A 21,855-nucleotide genomic window follows, 5' to 3' on the forward strand; every position below is an offset into this window, starting at 1 on the left:
AATCGCCGACGTGAACGCACGCTTGTCGCGCTTGTAGCAGTTGGATTTTAGATTTTCCCAGCCAGAGTCGCGGGTTCGTGTGTTGTGGGCCGCTTTTGTTTGTCTCGTTTTATGGCCAGCGATTTGGCAACCGATGCGAATAAGCCAAGTTAGGAGCAACGCAACGCAGCACAAAATCCATAAAAACAAGAAACACAAGGCGCAATTAAATGCAAATGTGTGAAAGTGTAGCAAGCATTTAACCAAAAAAAAAAAACGCGAAAATTCGCGGCTTCAAAGTGCGAACAAGCGCGAACAGAGAAGCTAAACAACAGTGCCAGTGCGTGTTTGTTCGTGGCAGCTTAAGAAAAGCCAAATAAATATTCATATTTGCACAAGAGATCGCAGCGGAGTAGCTAACCTCACATTTAATAAAACACGTATTAAAACGGTAAGTATTTACGTCTCCTTGTTCAGTTATTACACTTTGAACCATGCCATCTCGCTCTGTCTCGTTATCTCCCATTCGATTTCGCTTTGTGCTAAGCTTCGCTTGGCGCGCTCTAAGCTCGGCTATCTCTGTCCCACTCGCTGATCAGTCCAATTCGCCTATAATTGCACAGAAAACAAAATTTACCTAATTGATGGCTCATCGGGCAATTGGTTGACATTTTGTGTACATTTTGACTGCAAAAAGATAAAATCAATTTAAAGTACATACAATAAGCTGAAAAATATTTGTAAACATCTTTAAATGGATTTATCAATAACATCAGCGTAAAACCGTATTTTTTCCTGTGCAAATTGGCGATGAATAACAGTTACAGCAGTTGTTACCGTTGCACAATTTTCCCCAGTGTTTGTGTGTGTCACACTCTTGTTGTCCACAATTTCCGTGGTTTTTCTCGGCACTTTCCAGGGAAATGTGCAAAATGCTGCAGTGCAGCAAGTGCTCTTCGGCCTTGGGGTGTGCTTTGCGTTTTGGCCAACCCATGAACGAAAAAAAAAAATGAAAAAAAGAAAACAAAGCCACACGCACTTGGCCCAAAGCTCACGAGCCAGCATATTAACACTCAAAATTTTGGCCAGAAACCAGTTTGGAATCGAAAAAAAACAAACAGACACAACAAAAGTTTATTTACTACCAAAGAGAGCTTCGTTCAACAGGTTTTCATTGCGGGGACTTTTATTTGTATTTAAGGTGGGAATTCCAGGGTAATGCTGCAGTTCGGCTTTGTGCAATTAAACGAACGTGATTTAGCCAATTATTTATAGAACCCTTCGATGGAGAGTAAACAAAGTTTCCTGTTATCTGGATATTCCATGCAGCAGAAGGGCTGGTGGTTTTTAGTTGCTTTTGATAGTGGGAAATATACTGATTGCCATTGTTGTATTAAATTACGCAAATTTATACAGAACTCATCGGTTGAGTGTGCTGAACAAAGGGAAATGAAATTCAAGATTCGGGATAACATCCAATGATATATGTTTGAGGTATCATTGATTTGACATGGACTACCCGGACCGAAGATTGAATAACATATAGTCATTACGTTTCATTCAAAAGTACTTCTTCTAACAAACTCGGAATTTCCCATCACTTAAAGTTAGGATTTACCAACCTGAGCGTCAAAAGCTGATAAGTTGTTGATTAGAAACAGCAAAACAAAATAAGAAAAGAAGCAAGTGATAATCTGCTCATTCGTACCAATTATAGTAAAAATTCTATCATTAAAATCTAAAATCCCGCCTGACCCTATGATAAACTTGGACTAATGTTTTAAATTCATTCATGATTCTTCTTGATTTTCCCATCTCCCTAAATCTCTTCTTAGTTGACATCCCTTGAGCACGAGCTACATACATATATATTAAAAATATTTGAAAACCCCAAGATTATCAAAAGTTCAACGCTTATCGCTCAGAAGCAGCACATCCCGAATTCAAGAACAATGCTGTTTTATCAACAGTAATACAATATATATAAATATTGATTGTATTTTTATTCCGATACTAAACATTGAGCTCCTTTCGCCTGCGGCTTTTCCGTATAACTGTACTTTGGATTTGGGTTAAGATTTTTCCTCTTTGGCCCAGATCAAAGGCAAAGAAGCTTTCAAAGCGGCTATAACAATGGCGGCAAGCTGATGAAAAAAATGTGAGTCTTCGTCTGTGAAGGTAAAACTGCGGAAGTCATTTAACAGTCTACTTAACTTCTGCCAAAAAAAAAAAGAAGTGAGCGAAAAAAATGAAGTGGAAAACGGCAAACTGCAAACGTTCAAGATGCTCTCGCTTGGGTCTTTCGTCTTGGCCACGTTAGAAAGTAGCTGTAATTGTGGCTCCGTTATTGTTATGGCCAAACCGCAGCCACTCGTTCAACTGCAGGCGGTAAAAGTTGCCCAAAATGAATTGTCATACATACACGTTTGTTATAAATATTTCTGCACAATGAGAGACTCATTTAAGATTCATTGTACTCGCTTTTTTAGTCGTTTGCTTTATTTTTCCCCCTCTCGGTATTGAGGGCGTTTGTCCACTCGGTTGATAAGCGAAATGGCAGAAAAACAATATTCAAAGCTGACTCCGCTTTGGTTTTTACATCTGCCAAGTGTTTTTTAGCTTTCTGCTATTTCACTCTTCGTTATTGGCGACTTGTGTTGATAATTAGCACGTCGGCTTTCAGCGTTTCTATGACTTGCGGTCCGCTCAGCGCGATGAGTCAGCCTGCTAAGCTGAGAAGAGCGTTACGATCGATCCAACATATGTCTTACTCTCCCGATCGCAGATCAGCAGGCGGTTAAACCCAAAGTCAAACCAGATCCGTGACGTAAATGGGAGACAACTACACGGTAAAAAACACAGCTTCAGATTGTATTTATAAGATCTGTTATTGAAAAGATACTATCCATATGAGATTCTTATATCGAGTATGTCTAATATAAACATTTTGTATTGTAGCACAATATAATATTATGTCATTTAAGAGTATAGCTAAATATAATACTTACCCTATCATTATCACCTGTTTCTTTTGAACATCTCATTTCTTTCCGTGTGATTTCGACGTGTGAGGTTTTTTACTCTCCAATCAGATTGAACTGAGATAGACCTGCCTGGCCAGTCACCGGGCTTATTGCGTTGCATTCAATTAATTAATTTCAATTTTATTGCTTCAGCTGACCATAAAATCGTGAAGGGAGGAAGAACCATAAGTTCCCCACTGCGACATTCTCTCGGTGGAGGGAGGGAAATGAAGTCGTTGCACTTGCTTTCACCCTAATGCCTTCATCAGCTGCACAAACGAAAAATCTCATTAATTTTCCACTGTCTGTCTATCTTTGGGTTATCTCTCCATTGTTTGTCCCCGTCCTAGTGCCCTTTATGTTCTCACTTTTTTTTTTGGCCCTACCTGCGTGCAGGAGTTTTCCCTCATGAAGTTTTCGGTCGCGACATGTTTTCTGATCCTTGGACTTGGCTAATCGATTTCCATAATCAAACAGATGGCGCCAGAATGGAAACGAGAATGAGACATAGCAAATGAAGCCGGGTAAATGTTGATATAATAAACCCCGTGTGGCAGGGCCAATTAGGCCTTACTTCTACTCACCTGTGACACAGCCACATATTTTCTCATTTGAATAAAGAAACACAACCACAGCAGGGGAAACATTAGACGCGCCTAAACGTGGAAATTAGCGGCCACAGAAAACGGCAGGGAAAAATTCAAAAAAAAAAAAATAAATAAACATACCGAAAAAGAGAAATTTAATTAAAGCCGCATAGAAAAAAATGCATAAATTTAGTCACCCAAAAACACCCACCCACCTGGCATGTAATATTTGTAACCTCATTGCGGCGGCGGGGGCAGGGGAAAGGCGGTGTAATTTTCACGGTTCCCGATCTGCAGCTTTTCACCAACTTGGCGGGTCAGTCCGGCACAATGATTAGGGTCAGTGGTGGGGTGGAAAGTCGGGAAAACTCCTGCCACCCAGCTGGAAAAGGAAAAGCAACAGCAGCGGCATAAGCATCAGCATCAGCAGCAGGTTGCCAACAATTTCTGCTTATAATTTTCCGTTTTTCATCCTCCTTTTCTTTTTGGCCCGCTTTGTTCTGGCCGAGATAAAAGCATTTGTCATTAGCATAAAATGTTCTGGCTCAGGTTTTGATCTGGAGTTTGGCCCGAAAAAAAAAATAAAAAATGCTACGAATATTTGAACTTCATTAGTGGGCCAGCGAGCACAAATGGGCACTTGGCTATAATTAAAATTTAAGCTAATTTCAATGCTCAGAAAAGCGGGCAAAGGCAAGCCGAAGAACAGTAAGTCAGCAACGATTTGGGCCAGATATTATAAAATACCTCAAATGGTGAATGTCCAACGCTTGATTTAGCTTTAAGAATGGAACGAACACGAACCCAAAGTGAAAGATAATGCATTGGGAAAATGGGAAAACCTACGCTTTTCCATTGATGGGCATTCAGTGATAAGAAATGCCCACGCAACAATAAGAACAGGAAGACACGTTTTTTCGTAGGTTCCAGTAAAAGGCGATCGAGTCATCATGCCTCGCCGAGCACCCTTGAAAACGTCTCTAGATTAAAGTCACCGATAAGTCGAAAATGTACTTAGATGGACAAGATGCCATGATAACGCCACTCCCAAGGGCCAACACTCAACACTTTGCGTGGTTGGTCTGCAATTAAAGGGACTTCTGCTGCGACTCCTGCCAACGTTAATGATTGATATCCGGCCATTCGGCCTGGGAAAATGTTTGAACATACACACACACATATTTCGCCTTGACATGATCCCCAATAACCGAAAATGTCAGGAGCCAGCCCCTCGAATTTACATCAATGTCATATCGCTTGAAAATTTAATAGCACATTAAGGGCGGACAAGGACTAACATTTGCATTCCTAATGAGACGCCCGCCACGCAGACACACACACATACAATCCGTATCCCCGTCCACGTCCAAACTGCAATTGGTGGGGACAGTCGGAATTATATAGCAATCAGTCGCGGACTGAAATGTGTCAATATGTTGCAGACAGGGGATGGGGCATGGGGCATGGTATCGGTATGTCTGCAATTTTTATGCAGGCTCTATAAACAATTCACTTCATCCAGCAAAATCGGAACAAGACTGATGACCAGCGTACATGTAAATCAATACACAAACAAATTATAAATGCAAACAGAGACGGGGCAGATGGGGCAAATGGGCCAGACAGGAGCGAAATGTCCGACTGTTTGCACAGATTGACGCCATTAAAATCAACATATGACAGTTTTTCCTTTTTTTTTGTGCCCATTTTTGTGGACCCTGGCCCTGGGAATACCAAATATATGTATGTATGTATAAATCCAGGCCACCTCTTAGATGGAAGTCAATGATAATGCCACCACACAATCAGAACTAAAAACACAAAACCCAGACACGAAGCCAAATCTGCGCTGGAGTCTTGCATGTTTTAAGCTGCCCGCTGTGTGGATCCACATAAGAGGTCGTAAAAAGCGGAGTATCACAAACATAAAATTGATTTTGATTCTTTTTTTGTGGGTCTTTCCCACTCTCTCTTCCTCTGCGAATGGTAGAAATCTGTTTGTGGGGACAGTGCTTAATTTTTAATCGAGTCGCGTGGGCAGACCTTCACAAGGGGCCCCCATTTAATATTGATTTCAGATGCCGAATCTACATAGCATTCCAGTACACATTAATTACTGTTATTATTAGGACACTGCGCATTAATTATGAACAAGGCAGCGTAGATATTATATCACAAGTGTCTGAGCAACCACTGTCCAGAGTCATAACCATAGTCATACTTTTTAATGGCCCATAAACCTGAAGGGCCAGAGAACATTATTGATATTCTCTGTATACACACATATGTATGCCTGCCTAATTTATGGCCCAGTCAGCACAGAAAGTTTAATGAACCTGCAGCTTAAAATCATAACTTCTATGGCTCCCGCCCATGATGATGATGATGATGATGGTACGGTACGGTACGCCTATCAGCCTCGCAACAGGCGAGTTATTAAAACTGACAAGTAAGTCTGAGAGACGCCGCCGCCACAGAAATAAGCGCAGCTAAAGTCAAGACCCCAAATTGAAACTCGAAAATATATTACAAGGCACCATACAGTGCGTCACGCATTGTTAAGGCAAGCGGAGGCGCACAGCAAGTAGCTTTATACAAAAATTGTGTAGCGAAAACGTAAATAATGTGGTAATAAAAGCGGAGAAAGTACAAATATTATTTGCAATAGGGTTAAACAAATGTATATAAAATCAGTGGAAAAGCAAACATTGTTTATTGTTGTTTCATAAACATGTAACTTCTTCAAAATACCTATTATAACTACGAAACGCACTGTACTTTGAGCCTGGCTTACACAAATGCCAGTAGGAAATGCCTGTGGCTTACTCACACATAACGGGGTCTTCTTCGGTTGGACTCGTCGTGATTGCCGCGTTGTGGCAACACCTTTGATGCGGCTGCGCATGCGCCGTAAAAAGCTTGTGAGGAATGCATTTTCCAATAATTTAGTTAGCGCGATAAAGTGGACGGGGCAAAATGGGGGTCTACTTGATGCGATTTTGTGGCCAACCAATTTACTGATGGATCGGATCTACCTCGATTATGTTAATCGAGGAGGGAACCTAGCGTGGGAATCTGGCCCGGCAGTGCCTCGCTGCTGAGATTTCCACGTAAGCCGCTTAAGCCGCAGAAGGAGTGGGATGTGATTTCTTCCTTCTCCGCCATCGCCACCGGCAAACAGACGAGTCCAATTTTGGGCTCTGAGCCATTTGACAAATAAGACTTTTCATGTCGACATCAGCGCGCTGTGGCAGCAGCATCAGTAGAAGCAGCAGCAGCGTTTCGTTTTGTAATTATTTTGCCAAGCAGCAGCAAAATGAAAAGGAAAATTCTGTTTTCATGAAAACTGTCAGAGGCCAAAACTAAAAGCAGACACAAGATAAATAAAGCAATGCTTATTGCTGTCCTTTGGCTGTGTGTTTGTCATGAAAACAGGACCGAAGGCCGGCAAACAAAAAACCAAAATGAAAAACAAAAAAAAAAAACAGAAAAAACGAGAAAAACAGAAGGCTGGCAAAAGAAAATGAAGCTCTGGAGAAAACTTTCATCGTTTGGTCGAGAAAATTAATTAAAAGATAATGACGAATTCGCTGTTTGAGTTCTAAACACATACACACTAAGAGAGATATTTTGTCAGAAAGCAATTAGAAGCGGCAACCAATTATGCGAAATAGTTTACCCAGGCAAAGGCCCCTTAAACTGGGGGTTCTTTGGGGTCCTGGGGTCCTGGCCTATCCCCCAATCGGTCTTATCCGTGTCAGCCCGCCCAAGTCACCCTGATGACCTGTTTGCATGTCTGGCACTTTGCCTGTCGACACTGACGCGCTGCCATGCTAAATATTGATCAATTATGTCGGTCCTGTGGGAAACTTGGAAATTTGAGCTGTCCCTGGCAAATGCATTCACACAATCCATCAAGCGAGCTTGTTCTAATCCAGTACATTATATTCTTCCTTTTTTTCTATATATATATTTGCAGGTAAGCAGAAGCACTGAGCAGCTTTAAGCATCCGAACATCAGAGCATTTTTTATTTGAACCTCCTTTGAGTGAGTATCCAAGGATTTATTTTGAAGTTGGGTCGTTTCCTGCCTGTTCAAACGAATTGTATTTGCTTTGTTTATCGCTTTTCAATTGTCTGCAATAGCTCTATTTATGAGAACTGAAGCATAAGGCTGGGAACGAACGAAAACTTTCCCACACAAATTCGACCTGTCAACCGGGGGCATGTTTAGCAGGCTTTGGCCGCAGGATAAGTGCGTAAATATAAATGAATATTTAAAAAGCTTTTCAAGTATTATTTAAATGCCCCATCTAAATCCCCCTGGGCTCCTACATATGGGCCAACTCTGACTGGCTAACTCTGGATGTTGCGAATTAACATTCAGTGCGCCCCGAGCACTACATTCAAATGTTTGCCGGCTAAAAACTTCCTCTGACATTCATTTCTTTCATGGAGCTGGAAGCGCCTTTTGTTGTTGCGGCTGGCCAGATAAGCAGATAAGCCAAGTTAAGGCGATTTCATGAGGATGCAGAGGCAATGCTGAAATTTCACGCCTCAACAGAGTATCGATTAGAATTGTTCAATTTCAATTATCATCCAGAGGCGACCGGGAAATGAAAAGATTTTCCCAGATGATGACAACGATAATGAGCAATGGGCGGGCATTTCGGGCGGCCCATTCGAGCGGGAAACATGGAAAACGTGAAACGTGAATTGCATAAAATTTAACACTAAATAGCAAGCCAAAAGAAGAAAAAAACAACAAAGTTGCTGACTTTCAGTGGAGTCTCAAATTGGGATTCTTGAGCGCGCGCCCCTTCTTCAGTCGATTGATGCGCCAATAAAATGAAATAAAACAAAATTAATGAGCAGCCGTTCGTGCTGAGCCAGCACAGCATTGGAAAATTGCGCAAAATAAATTAAATTAAGCGTTTGTTTCCCAGGATTTTTCGCCCAAAATCGAATTGCGCCGATTCGAGCCGAAGATGTATGGCATTTTAAAAAGTTTTAGCCCAATTTAGCGCAGTTGATTGTAAATAAGTACATACATATATATATATATATATAGTACCTACTCCAAGCGAGACGACATCTTCAAAAGCCAAGCAAATCGAAAATCGTGACAGGAATGCATGAGAGCCGATTTTCCCAGGGGCAACTGGGACTGGAGGCCCAGACTGGCCCTTTTTCACTCCGGCTTATTTATCCTTAGATCGCCTTAATTGCAGCACACAACGGCACACATTTGATTCAATCAAATACAGTCATTGATTTTGTGTCTTATTATTGCGCCTTTCTTTTTTTTCTTCCTTTTTTCAATGACTTCTTCGTATAATTGAAATTGCTTTTACTTTTTGCCTCGATTCCTTTTTTTTCTTGGTGAGAGAGGCGCAGAGCGCGATCTGGCTTGAAAATTTATTTAAAGCGAAAGCATTTTCAATTAATTTTCCAGCAGCGGTTTTTGGTGCCAGCCGACAACACCGCAAAACAGCCGCAAAGAATTTTATTTATTTATATTGAGCTTGCTGGAGCAAAAGTGTCAAAGGACGCAGGAGGCGGGCTGCTGGGTTTGAGGACCCCTTACGAGTCCTTTCCTTTTTGCTTTTCATGTAGATTTTATTTGCGACAAGCAGCCGCGAGTCAACAAACATAAGCACATACCCATGCCCAGGCCAAGAAATTGAATTTTACATGTATTTTTAATATTTACCAAGCGGCAGCAGCCCAGCAGCAACAACAATAAAAACGAAAGCGACTTGTTTGTCTTGTTTGCGCCCCAAAGGCAGCTACAGTTTTTGATGTATGAATACCCTTGCGTTCAGGACCCCGGGTCCTCAAACTTGCTGTTGGAGTTTACATTTAAGGGTTAACACTGCTGCAGGTTTCATTTTTTAAGAAGAACTTTTTATTATTCTTTTCGATATCCTACAGGCACCGAGTGTGTTGGTTAGTTTGTTTAAACTTTGTTTAATATCGATAGTATTAAATATTCCTAAAAATGCAGGTTGGCTTTAGGAAGCAGTGTTCTAAAGTGCATAAACTATCAGAGAATTATTATATTATATCTGTCAGATTTGGGTTATTTTCTAAGGGGTACTACCCATTCGATGCCCTCCTTTCAGTCAGCAGTCTCATCTGCATCCTTTTTACCGCCGAGAAACAAAAACTGAAGACAAAACATATTGAATTTCACCGCTGTCTGTCGGTTCTTTGCAGCTTGGCCCGCGCTTTGTTATCATTTTCTTTTCGGGTCCCACTTGCCATAATAAAATGGAAAATATTTGTTAACGTTTTTATGCAAATCAATGACGCTGGCAAGCGAGCTAAGCAAGCGGCATGGCCACAGAGGCGAAGATGCGGGCCAGAAGGAGGCCAAAATGGGTGGGTGGGGTTGTTGGTGGGAATTTATAATAAAATTTTGACATGGCGACAGAACAACTTGACAGCCATAAAACATCAAAAAGTTATCGCTCCATCCGCACCGAATCCCCCTGCATCAGCCTCGGGCGGATGGGATGGACATGTGTCCTGGCTCCTTGGAGCAAACCGTTTTCTTATTTTCCGCTGGTGCCGTTCGTAAATTTTAAAATCAAGAAAATGCGGGAATTACGTTTGTTTTTTCCTGCTTGGTTCTTCTCTTCACTTCACTTTTTTTTCGTGTAGCCCTTGTTTTCATCATCAGCAGTGAAATGCATAAAGTTTTTCGCAAAAGTTGTTGGCTGGATTTGTTTGTCGCAAAGGGTCGAGAATGGTTGGTAGTGAATGGAAGTGAATGGCAGTGGAGTGGGATCGAACAAGGAATGGGTAGAGCCGAAGGATCTGGAGATTGTGAAAGTTTACCCCGCTGTTCGCTGGGATTTTCCTGGGGTATTAGCGTTGTTAGTCCCACGTTTTGCCTGTGTTATACTTGATTTTGCCTTCGTTTGCCATTGCCTTGGCCCTTTCCCAATTTCGTGTACCCTCTCTACCAACTTTCTTCGTACTTTTCTTTTTCCCGCAGTTGACTTGACTTCACATTGCCTTTGGCCCTGGCGTGAAATTTGCTTTGGTGCGTATGTGCGTTTTGGGGGCAGAGATTTGTCAGCCTTCGAGTTGGAAAGGCTCGGCAATCTTTTTCTTGCGGTTAGAGGCGAAACCAATTTGTAGATTTGAAAAGTTTCTCTTGAAAAGCGTTAACAGGACACTTTGAATATTACAAGAACGAGAGGATGAGAGTCCTTTCCGACATCTTGGCACTTTTTTATGCCTTTTTCGGCACTCTTGTGGCGGTAAGGACAAGCGAATAATAAGTTGGCAGGCAGCTGACACAGAACGAGAAGTTGGCTTTTATTAGCTGCGAGACCCTTCAAGTATCTGGTAATAAGTTTTCAAGATTTTCCCTGATAACCAAGTAAATGGAGACCGGCGGAGGCCTCTCGGATTCCTGCATTCTTTTGTGCCCAGTCACTTGGGACCTATTCAATACTCCCTCCATGCTCACCTTTTCACTATGCCTCTCAAACGAGGCAAATATAAATTCCGAGATTAAAATCTATATGGTGTGCATATTTCGCGCACCTTGACTTGTTTGTTTTTTACCGAGCACCCTCTATGCTTCATTCACTTTCAATAAAAAAGCATAATTCTGGTTTTACAACGCGAGGCCGCCAAGGATAATGCCAAAGAATCGCCATACCAACGCACAGCGACATGGATGGCAAACACATTCCCTCGTCCGACTGTTTGCATGTGTGTGTGTGTAAGAGTGTGATAAAGGGGATTTAAGATTCAGCGAACGATAAATTGCGGTAAAAGGTGTCTCTTATTCCGGGCAACACGGATCCGGATCTGTATCCTGCGGCCATGTTTTGCTGATAGCCAAAATCTTTCGCATTGAAAACATGATTTTTAACTGGCAGAGCTGAAAGGCGAATACGACAGCCTTGCGTGTACCTTCGTGTGTGAGAAGGCTGTTTGCATGGTGCACAAATGAAATGAGATTTCCCAGCAGAGATAGAAATACTTACTCACTTACAGATGGAAAAATTGGGAAGTCTCATTTAGCCAACATTTAAATGTTATTTTGAGATTGAATGTTCTCAAATATTTAAATTTAAGGCAATATCTTGAATGAAAGCATCATAAATCTTTGCCTGTTGCCGGAATATTAAAAAATATAATATTCCTAAATTTTCTCTCTGTGCACAAATACGCACACAAGCGCGGAGGCAGACTAACGCACACATTCAAAGGCATATACATACGTGTTCCCATTCAGGTGGAGCATATGAGAAATTCTCAATTTGAATGCAAACATGTTGGATTATTATGATTTTCTTCCTACCGTTGGCAGTTTTTCTTGTTAGTTTGCTTGCTGGCTGGCTTTTTTGTGCTCCCAATGTGGTGGATGCTGAGCAGCTCCAGCTCCTGGGTATTTTCTGTGTGCGGAATGCCTTTGCTAGGAATCTCTTTTTTGCGCCGTGCTGTGTGACAAGTATTAAGTGCAATCAAAAGAAGATTTACAAGCGTCATGAATGAAATATTTGCACCACATATGGCCGCACACACGAACGATTCACAGATTGTATCTCTGTTTCTATCTGCATCCGCATCTGAAAACGTATCTGCACTTGCGCATAAAAACCCATTTCACGTGACTTTATATTTATGGTTGCCCAGCACATTACCCCAAAACCAAACACTTTGTCTATCTTGATCAGTCCGCAGGCGACTTTAATTATTGATTATGACACAGAAAACCCAACTGGTGGGGAGGTAAAAGTCAGAAGGGGTCAACTGGCAAAGTGAAAGGATGCGACATCGAGTTGTGGCAAAAAGTCGCTAATAAATTTGTAGCTCTTTGGTACGTGAAAGCGTGGCTTTTGCCCGCTTGGCTGTTTGTTTCAGCGCTTTGGGGTTTCGTTACATTTTCCCAGGCGGCGGTAGTCGCATGACTTTTGAATAACCTTTCCCACAATTGTTTGCGCTTGTTGTGCACCAAATTGCACAGACAATTGCCGGCGACTCACTGGATTCGCAGCTTCAGATTCGGATTCGGATTCAGATTCAGCTTGTATTCGAGCCACAGTTGATTGGCGCAACTCGCTATCACATTCGCATATTCATGATGACACACACATATACTCGTATGTGCATGCATAACTAAGCAATCCAGTTGGCAAACTGGAGTTCGCCTCCATGATTTAGCAATTGAGACGACTACTACGACTGCGACGATGACGACGAGCCACGATTAAGATGCGCCAGCTGGCTGGATTACATTGAATTGACTTTGGGGCCATAATTGATGGCTTTCCAATTCGCAGGGACTCGCAACAGCCGTATGGCTTAAAATGCGATATCCACCCGAGCCTTTGATGTAATACAATGCGCGCTTCTCGCTTTTGACACTCCCCAAAAATTAATGATCTGGCAAGCCGCAAAAACCAAGCGAATTCGAGTGTGGCTCTGGCTGGCTGGATGGCAGTTAATAAACGAGTACCAATTCTCATGAGTGGGGTGCCTCTTCTGGTTTCACTGGGGTTTTAGCTTTCGCAGCAGATTGTTCATTTCGAGTGGCACTTCTTTAATTAATAATCCATAGCCATAGCTGATAATTGCAAAAAGAAGAGTGGCTCATTAGCATGAAACAAATATCCAAGATGATTATGCTAGATTATCTAAGCTGAGTTATAGTTCAGTGCTATATGAGTACTTTAAAATATTTTAAAATGAGGAGATAAAACCATAAAATATGTATGTGTGTATAATCTTCACTTGTTTTCAATGAATCATTTCCGAAAATGATTCTTGATGTCGAGCTGCCAGTTTTGCTTTCCCGTCAAAAGTTTGACTTGAGCAGGCATTTAGAAAGCGATTTGTTCAAACATTTTTTTTGGGCAGTTATCGGAAGTTAATGGCTGCGCTGATAATTCCCCAAATTGCTTTTCTTGTCTTTGGAGCATAATTTACGCATCGTCGCAGGCGAAATGATGTGTAATACGTATATTTATATATGTATATACTATGTGTGCGCCAGCTGGCATGTGAGTGGCTCGTAAAATGGCCGTCCACAAAAAAAATTGGGCTCGAAACGGCAGTAAAAATCGATGCAGGCCAGATATACACCGCTGGCATGTGCGGCAGTATGTGCGTATTTACCAGAAATCTACCAGCGAGCTTTAAAGTGTAAAGCGTGTTCGTTCGGACGAAGACCCGCGCAAAATAATATGCTAAGGTTTAAGGTAAAATGCGGAGCGCACGGCTGTGGCAAACAAATATTGCGCATACGCCGTGTTAATTTGCATTGTTATCAGACGCCGCCACTGCGGTTCGCTGATGCGCATCCTTAGAGGCACGGCATGGCATGGCATGGCCACATCCCCACTGCCGCCGCTCCACGTGGCGTATGCGTAACTCCATACGTCGGTTTGTTTTTATGCCGTATGTGTGTATGCGTTATTAAATTTATTTGACTTGACGTGCTCACACACACACACACTCACCCGCACAGAAGGAGGAGGCAACAGCGGCAGAGTAGAAAATGAAATGAGGATGCGGAAATGGCTACACAAACATCGGCAACGGACGGAACAGACGGAAGTTACGTTCCAAGGTTTCGGATTCCAAGTTTTGCGGCTGCTGGTTGGTGGCTATGCAACTGCCCCAACTGTTCTCCTTTACATTTCTCATTCTCATTTAATATTTAAATTGCTTGTGGTTAAAATATCTCATGTGCTCTTGTGGCAATTTATATTTTAAATTATTAATTCTGCCTTATTACGTTACATTCAACCTTTTTTGCTCTCCCCCAATTCTCTTTACCATTTTGCCAGCTCAATTTCAAGCTCGACTTCATATTTATTCAAAAACATACGCCATGCCCAAGCAACAGCTCACATGACTTAGATTTTTTGGATGGGGGCGGATTTGCTTTTGGTTTGGCAATTGAATTTGGTCTCTCTTTGGATTTTCTATTTGCATTTCAAAAGGAATTTTCAATTAAAATGTCAACATAATTTAGAATTATTTCTCGAATCTATTCCACTCATGTAAATGGGATCTAGGCTGGATAATTTAATTTTATCTTGTTTTATATTCTTTAAACTTGGAGCAAAACGAAAATTGCATGTTGAGTAAACAAGAAAAATTACAGAATTACACTTCTCGGTATTTGCTTGTATCTTAAACGTTTCTTTAGAATTCGATGAAAAGCCATCACTTATTTCTTATCAATTATTTTTATTAAAAGACTAAAGGCATCGCACAACAAAAAACGTGTGCTCTTTGACCTTCAAAAATATATGTTTATTTGTGTCCAATTGAATTCAATAGAAGCCTTCGATTTATCATTCTTTACCGATAAACCCATGTTTGATTCCATAAATATCGGTTAAATGTTCTTTATCATTATTGTGCACTCGCTTTCTGTATATGGATGTAAAATCACTCTTTGATATTCATTTAAACTGAATAAAGGCAGATAAGAAGTGGCTGCAACTGAGTTGCTCTGACTATCAGTCTGAAATCCCCGCGCCCCCCTTACGACTATGTTCATATCGTTCTTTGTGCCTGATGGGTATTAAAAACAAATACATTTTATTCATGGCTGCATGTCAAAAGTTTTCGGGGAATATTCATTTCACAGTGGCTTGTATTTACCATATGCCGTACATACCGACGTTCTCAATTCTTTCGCATCCAACATTTTTTCTCTCTGGATGGAAAAGTTTTTCTTTTTTTTTGCTTTCATTCAGCGAGTCGCATGTGAATTTTATATTCTTTATTTACGCATAACTTTTCCTCACGCGTTGCGCAACAAAAGTTTGTAAAACCGCTGAAATGCAATTCGCAGAAGTTGCGCGTTACTAGAATGGCTGATGCAAATGAAACTTTAATTTGTATTCATATATAAAGCATATTTTTGTTGAGTTTTTCATAAGCTGAACACCGCGAAATGGTCAACACGTTAAGTTTACGGGTTTTGTTAGTTAAGCAGATAAACACGCTAATTGGTTGGCATTATTTTAAGCTGCTTTTGTATGTTGCCTTATTCCAATTTGGCATTAAAGCTCATCAAATGCTTATCTGCTATCAGCACCCAGCCAACTGCTAAAAGCTGCAGATCCTGGCCACGCATTAGGAAGCCCAGGCTCACTCACGTACACAAAAAATAAATGGAAGCCTTAATAAAAAAGGAAATGTCGCATAATGGCGTGTGTGTGTGTGTGTGTGACAAATGATACATAGCCCTAGGGAAAGAGGGTTTAGCAGTTCATAGACCCCCAAAGCAGACGCCCAGTATTTTTCATTAGGCGCGAAAAATATTAAACAGACGACAGGCAGAAATTATTATCCTGAATCTGGCAGCCAGCGGTGGCGATGATAACAAATTACGTATACGCATCACACATACGCCGCGTTGTCGCAGGAAAGCTCATCAGCGGGAGCTGGCATTCCGCATATTTTTTCCCGCCAGTTATATTTAAGCATCGTTTTAGCTCCACTCGAGGCAACGTCTGGCTGTGGCAGTTGGCCCTCTAAGCTGTTGTGATTGTCAGTTGCGTTGCTAAGCTGTTTCAGCCGGGTCGGGGGAAAAATAAGCAGGAGGACAGACATGAGGAGGAGGAGGAGGAGATGGTGGTTCCCTCTTCAGCAAACAATTGTTTACTCTGCCAGCGATGCGTGTGCTCGGGTCCTCGGGCACTTTATTATATTTGTAATATGTATTATGACATTTCTTTTATGGGCTTTTCCCTCTTACCCGATGATTTGTCGATCGAGCAATCGGCACGGCGCAGTGCGTTAAGCATTTATTAAGCCCAAATGCGAGGGTGGCATAAAAACCAACTTATGGCTACCCAAGCTCACGCAGGAAGTGGGCGTAATTGCGTTTCTATGTTTGCTATTTGTATGCCTTCATGTGTTCATTTCCGCACGCAAATAAACAGGATAAAATCAGGCAATGGCCAGAGACTCAAGCGAACCCAAGTGCCACCTCCTGCTAGAAATTATTGATCGAAATACAGGAGGTGCGGGTGCGATGTGAAGGGGGGACTTTCTGCAAATGATCCCGAGGCCACATAAATTTATTCTTTATGAAACGCAAGCATGCCAGATTGAAAGGGGTGTTGACAAATCCTGGGGCCCCAAAGCCTGACCTGCGGCACTTCATAAAACGTAATCCGACTGCCAGGGCCGCTTATGACAAACATAATCATTAAGCCATTATTATTATTACACTTATGGCGGGCGGGTTACGCCGCCCCCACGCACATAAATTACTCGAGGATATTGTGGGTTGGACCGCCGTGCCAACCGGAGCAATTCTCAATGATTTACGGTCCATATTCCGATTGCCGGCGAAAAAGGATGGCGAAGGAGCCAAAGGCGTCGCCGCTGCGTTGCCATCGATAAACAACTCAAAATGAAATGCAATTCCGAGGGAAAATGCAAAAGGAAGCTCCTCCTGGCTTCCAGGAGCCACGAGTCCTGCGACTGTCTGCGGCAGACCATCCTGCGTATCAAGTGTGTGCACAGGCTGACTTGTCCATCTATCTGTTTGTCGATATTGGAAATCCGATTTTATGGGTTTTTATTTCGTTTGACTATGCGCTGATTTTCAATTGCTTTCGCACTCCCTCGACGTTCACCCCATTTTCCTCCGGTCATCATTTTAATAATAACTTTTGCCAGGGATGCAGGACCTTCTCGTCGGAGTCCTTGTGCCCTTTCTCTTTTTTTATATATCCCAGTACGGCAAATTGTTTGTCTTTCATTCTCCAGTACCTCAGCCACTACCATTCGTTCTCGTACTCTGCGGTCCGAGCCTTATTTTTGATTTTATGAAATATTTATGTCTGGCTTTGGTCAGCAGGGAAATTGATTTTTCCTACCACCTCTTGGGGCCTCCAAGCACCCAATCACCCAATCACCCATTCCCCATTTCACGTCGCCTGTCACGTACATGTCCTGCGACAGCCTGTTGAGAAACAATTACAGCGTCCAAAAAGGACCACGCCCCTGCGTCGTCCGTGCGAAACAGGTGTTGACATGTGTCGCGGCAACGAATTAATAAATATTTTATCATTTGTATAAACACAACATTTCATTAATTTTTATATATTTGTATTTGTGGCCGCCGGCATGCACGCATATCCTTTTGTCTGTGACTATGCATATTCTTCTTAATTAATCGGCCGTGTCGCGTAGTCCTTTGTGTAAAATTATTGGTAAATGCAGCCGGCAATTAAATACTTAATGCCAAAGTGCAGAGTTAAACAGCCGCAGCGCAGTGCAGCGCAGCAGAGAAACCAGAAACCAGAGGCATTGTCAACATCATCATCAACAACAAAGGCAGCAGCGCCAGAATCGCCATTATCGTTATGTTAATGGAGTGGCGCTCCAAAAAGATGGCCATAATAATAATAATAATAATAATAATGATAATGATAAAAACGATAATGTGGACAATTCCTTTTTGCATATTTTCAGTATTTATTATCAAATGCTTTCAATTGGGTTTCAACCAATTAATTTTCATAATGACCACACAGCCGCCGTACTTCAAGAGCGACGTGCGATTTCAATAATTTTAATTAACCTATAGACAGTGCTTAATGTTGCCTGTAAATAAATTAATGTGCCAGCCGGCAGTGCCGCTTAACTTGTTAATCCTTGCAATCCCGAAATCTAAATGCCCCTGAAACGGCATTAGCCAGTTTGACACTTTTACTCACTGTTCTTGTCATTCAAACCTGCATATTAAAAATATCATTTTTCATTTCCTGCCCCCAAAAAAAAGTGGGTGGAAGAGGTTTGGGGTTGGGTGTCGAGTAGTTGGCAGTGGGTGAAGGTCGCACGCACATGACGACAGTCATCAGTCAGTTGGTTAACTCGCTGTGGCCCGCTTTTGGCCCACTCTATGCGTTTAAGTGCTTGTTTGAGGTTTACTCGCAGTGTGACCATAATCTGCCACAGACACTTACACACACAGAGCGACGTCAACAGATAAATAAACAAGGACGACAAGGACAGACAATCGGAACAAGACAGAGACGGGGCGAGTGGATATAAACGATGTCCTGGCATAGCCTGATTAATGATGTTGCGACAATAATTAATTATATGCCTGCATCGGGGGAGTGACGCCTGGTGAATGGCTGGGTGTGTTGTAAAATGTGCGATGTGGAGTGGGCTCAGTACAGGGTTTTAGTGTGGCCGATACCGCAAGTATTTCATTTCATTCGCGCAGCGTTTTACATGGCTCGGTGTTGGTAAGCCACAAAAGCCACTAAATGTTGCCTAAGCTGTTTTCACGGTGGCCAGTGGCGTAGGTTCGGGTTTTACAGGAGGTTCAACCTCAATATTTACCAAATTACGCTTCTGCATATAATGGAACTTACAAATGGTAGCTTTTCGAATGGGTACAAGAATCTAGTTTTAATCAACTGGAACTCAAAACCCCTTCAGTATTTTGCTGCAAACCTCCTTCGTTCTAATGCGAGCTGCTAGCACGTCAAAATATATTAGACTCGATTGTTATCGGACACTCCTTTAGCCACTCAAGTGCTGGCAAAGCTTTGGGGTAGCAATTAAAATGCAATTTAAGATATTTCTGCATATCCCTCGCCTCGAAATTCTTCGCCCGTGTTTTTCGCGTTCATTGCCAGCGCGTTTTTCACCGTTTGCGAGTGTGTGAGTGCATGATTTAGACATTTCAATTTGCATGTGTTAACATGCAATGCAAAAAGGATTCGATTCTTATCGCTGCCACATGCCAAAGGCCAAAAAAAACAGCACTGCCAGGCGGGAGCAGTGCCCGAGTCCTGTCTGTGGATCCCAGAAACTGTTGGCCAATACAGAAAGCACTTTCCGCCACTTTCTTTACTTCAGTTGGAGTCGAGGTTTATAATGGCGCAACTTGCATGGCATGCGATGTGCAGCACACTCCCACATATGTATGTATGTGCTTTTCGCTTTCCTTACCTCTCCGCAAATGTGGAAATTTGAATATCCTGCGGTAATTTCCACTATTTTTAGTACTTTGTTGCCCTTTTGAACTGTCATTACTGCGGCTTGCGGAGTTGAGTGAGGAAAATGCTAGGAGGAGTTGTCGCAAGGGGTTAAGTGACTGCCTGCTGGGCTTGGGTTTTTGGGGTGGCGCATCTTTTGTGCCATTCACGAGTTTCTTCGCCCTTCCGTTTTCCGCTTCTCCTTGCGCCCATTCAGCCCCCACAATCCTTTATTTGCATGCGAGTTGAGTTACTTTTTATGGATTCCTGCATAAGCGGTTGGGTTACTAACAAAAAATACAGCGACCATTTATATATATATATGTATATATATTCCGCAGAACTTGGCAAACTCACACAACTTTGATGGGGATTTTTGATTACTTCTCAAATGGCTTCCAGCTCCATCAAGTGCCCCACCGCTACTCTTTCGCCCTAATGCGCAATTAGAGCGCCATTCGTTGATTGAGAAATTAGCCAAGTTTGAGCTGCTCCCGTCAAAAGACCGTTTTCGGCGTGGCCGAAAGGACTTATGTGGCATTAAAACGTTCAGAAGCCATTCTTCATTATGCTGGCCAAAAGCGGATGACTGCGGACGAGTGCGGACGTGGTCATTGCGTGAGCCTCCATTTTGGCCACTTTCCCAAGCATATTTCTGTGTGCGTGACAATTGTCCGTGGTTGGGCAAAAACTTGGAACTCGCATCTAGCACTGGGTGCTTTTCAGAATGCCAAATGAAATGCTCTAATGGCAACAATACAAATTTTTTAAAAATTCTACTTAATTATCGCGAAGCAAAGATATTTTTCACATGGGTTGTACAGTGAAACCTAATATAGATTTAAATTTAACTTTCAAAATCGAGCATTACATTTTTGCTCTGTGTACTTAACCATCCAATTTCTCGCCTCTTTCCAAAGTCGCGCCTTGGAGTTTCGGGGAAATTGACCAGCTCCACTTGGGCTATTTCCACTAGCACATTAACCCCGAATCGGTTAAAACGCAGCGAGAGCCCCACAAAATTGGCACGTTAAAAGCGTCTATAAAATGCATGTGTAAACAAGCCCCGAACTCGTGTCCAATTATGGCCGGCACACACGGATTGGAGGGGCAGGAGCTGGAATGGGGAGCTCGAGGAAAAAGGCGCTTGGGGGAGATGATGAGGAGGGGCGGAAGCCGAAAGCAAACTTTTATCTAAACAAACAGCTCGTTTGGGCCAGGCCAAAATGGACGGCAGTTGACTGGCGGAGCAGCGAGGCGCGGCATGCTAAAAATAAATGAAGACATTAGCGACGCTCAAATGACATGTTATCGACTTTGAGGGCCAGCGGGCCAAGTGATGGCGGACACCGCAATTACCGTTAGCAACACACACACTCACATTACACACACATGACCCTGTATGTGTTAACCTGGATAATAAATAAAGAGCTATAATGAAGGTAACCTTTTGGGGGCAAAAAATAAAAGAGAAAAGGAGAGAGTGAGTGAGAACAACGCGGCTGTGACTGCGTTTGCCTTTCAGCTTTTTTAAGCGCGCTTCAGATTCTTGCGAATGATATAGGAACATGCAAACTTCCGGCGGAAGTGCAGGCGCGCGACAGAGACGGAAGACCATTTCCCCCGTACTCCCAAATACACGGACACGAAAAACCCATTAACACACACGTACACACTCATACATGTGCACACACACACACACTTACTTCGTTTTGGGTAGCCGTTTTTTATGTGTTTGCGATAAATTCTCATTTCGCCGAGCTGCGCTTTTTCGCCGCAATCAGTTGGGTGGAAGCAACATAAATATTTTACCATCCAGCCAGACTGACAGACAACCAGGCAAACGGCAAACAGCCGAACAGGCGAAGGGACCAAGGATCAAGGGAAAGGACATTGGACAGGACATGCTCGAAGGCGCTGGCGCTGGCGATGCCGATGGCGATGGCGAAAAGGCCACCACATAAAGTTACAAAAGTTGCGGCATTTTCAAAATGCAAATTACCATGTGCGAGTTCTTTGGACGCCTCACCCCTTGCCCCCTGCCCCTAACCCCCCCCCTCGACGCCCCACTAGCACTCAATCAAGCCACTCGAGCCCATCAATTAAAGGTCATTTACATGTCAATGCAGCGACCGGCGGCCAGCAGCAAATAACGAGAACAACAGCAACAAACCGCAAAGTTTTACACCCAGCACAACTTCTCTGTAATTGAAGCATTTTAGCCCACGTCATTCCACAGATTTGTATGGCCAACTGAAAACAGGGGCGTTG

The 21,855-nt window shown here is 42.6% G+C and overlaps 1 protein-coding gene across 1 annotated transcript in view; it reads left to right on the top strand.

Annotated features, from left to right (window-relative positions):
- LOC117145592 (protein toll) overlaps positions 1 to 21,855 on the top strand; it is a 42,950-nt gene continuing 21,095 nt past the window's right edge. Inside the window, exon 1 of the mRNA XM_033311298.1 lies at positions 1 to 430. The gene's annotated coding sequence lies outside the window, so the exon portion shown is untranslated. The remainder of the gene's footprint in view (positions 431 to 21,855) is intronic.

Source organism: Drosophila mauritiana, chromosome 3R, assembly GCF_004382145.1.
Source record: "Drosophila mauritiana strain mau12 chromosome 3R, ASM438214v1, whole genome shotgun sequence".
Lineage (NCBI taxonomy): Eukaryota > Metazoa > Arthropoda > Insecta > Diptera > Drosophilidae > Drosophila > Drosophila mauritiana.